This window comes from Apodemus sylvaticus, chromosome 11, assembly GCF_947179515.1.
Source record: "Apodemus sylvaticus chromosome 11, mApoSyl1.1, whole genome shotgun sequence".
NCBI classification, from domain to species: domain Eukaryota; kingdom Metazoa; phylum Chordata; class Mammalia; order Rodentia; family Muridae; genus Apodemus; species Apodemus sylvaticus.
In genome coordinates, this window is record NC_067482.1 from 105964920 (window position 1) to 105966837 (window position 1918).

General features: G+C 49.7%; 1 pseudogene; it reads right to left on the minus strand.

Moving 5' to 3' along the window:
• Positions 1–204: 204 nt before the first annotated feature.
• LOC127696146 (nuclear distribution protein nudE homolog 1-like) lies at positions 205–1679 on the minus strand (annotated as a pseudogene).
• Positions 1680–1918: the final 239 nt, after the last annotated feature.

Here is a 1918-nt window from a genome sequence, read left to right on the forward strand (position 1 = left end):
GGGCAGGGGACTCAAGAAAGACAGGAGTCAGGGTTTCTCTATAGAGGATGGCCTCCCACTGACCTAAGAGGAGGCAGTGTTGACGTGTCAAAGGTACATGACCATCGTTTAATAAAGCCTTGCCTGTGTAATCTCCCAGTCCTAGATACAATTTAATCACGCTGTAAAAGCACCAGAATGTTCCAGAAGACTGCTTCAGCTGGAAGTAGGCTGCAGAGAGCTCCTGAGCTGGGCTTTAGTCCTGCTCTGAAGATTATTCATATTCAAAACACCTCTGGAGGCCATTAAAACTCTAGGTAGCCAATGACGTCATACTTTAGAGCTGCCTTTGGGGGGGGGGCAGCTCATTTCAATGACACACTGCTACGGGCTGGGCCACATTATAGAGATGACGTCAAGTCCACCGCCCACAGCCCTAGTCAGCTTAGGTGCACAGCACAACGTGACTGCTGGTGATGCTGGCTCTTATTTCTCAAACTACCTTGAAAATAAAACGACTGAAAGTCAACTATACAGTAGGGAAGACAGGTGAGAGTGCAGTTCCCACTGGTCCTAAAGCAAAAGCGTGACCACACCGTGGGTCGAAGGCAGTGCTGATGATGCTGGCTCTGAGGCTGGCTTCCCAAACTCCAAGCACTTTCCTGACCTTCAGACAGAGCAAACCACATTTAACCGATGAGACAGCAGCATCCCAGAGGCTAGCACAGGGGCCCAAGGTTCTAAGCGTGAATGTCCAGAGCGGGAACAAGCCTCAGGGGTCTCAGGTTTCTCTCCCCTATTGCTGCCTGGCCTTCTGTCAACCTCATCTCTGTTTTTGTTCCTCGCACTGAGGCTGGCCCGCTTGTCTGGCTTGGGGACTGATCATACATGAAGCTCCCGCATGATGCTAGTTTGGACTCCAGGGCCCCGACTTTCCGAAGCAGGTCCCCAACGATGTTTAGGGCTGATATCCGGGCTGCAGGTGTGAGTGGGGTCCCACTACTGGAGTTGTCCAGACCACATCTGAACATTCCTGGCGTGTTCAAACCAGAGCTAGGTCCTCGGTGAGCTACTGGAGTAGAGGGGACAGAGCTTTCGGCCTACACTGTCTGTCCTTTGCCCTGAGCCTGGCATGGGTGTCTGGAGCTTTTCTTGCTTCTGCTGCACAGCCAATTGTTGTTGCAGATCTCGGGCTTCGTCCTTCAGCCTCTGCACAGTTTCTAGAAGATTCTCCTTCTCATTCAGCTCACTATCCAGGAAGGCATTTCTTTCAATGGCCTGACTTAAACGCTGCTCAAAGTCTTCCAGGGACATGATTGTGGCTCGTTGGCTCTTTCCAGGTCATCATTGGCTTGTTCTAGTTCCCTGATATATTTCTGCAGTTGGTATTTAGTGGCTTTCGTCTGAGAGATCATCCTCCAAGGCCAAGATCTGCTGGTAACCCTCTGAATTTCAAACTTCTCCATTACAGACTCCAGCTCCATTCAAAGGCGGTTGTTCTCTGACAGTAGGTCCCGGTTCCTGGTTTCAATTTGCTGCAGCTGAGTCTCCAATTCAGCTTCATATTCCCGGCTTCCTTTCTGGAATTCCTGGAGTTCCTCCTGTGTATTCTCTGCCCTCTGCTTGTTGGTCCTTGCCGGGTCTCTCCAATAGTTTGTTTCTTCCTCCTCTGATCCAAAAGTTTTTCCAGAGTCTTCCATGTTAAAATGGGCATGGTAAAAGAGAACTTACTCTTCCTGTGGCATGATATCCTACACGGGTGGCGATGATCCCAGCGAGGCCGTCACCTTAGCTTCTTTTCTCAAAATTATTACCCAGAAAAACAGCAATATTCACTGAGGAATAATGGGTATAAAATCCCTGGGTACATAGACAATCATTTTATCAGGCAGAGTTCTGTAAGTTGAGAAAGCAGAAGGGCGTCAGGTCAGGGCTGGCA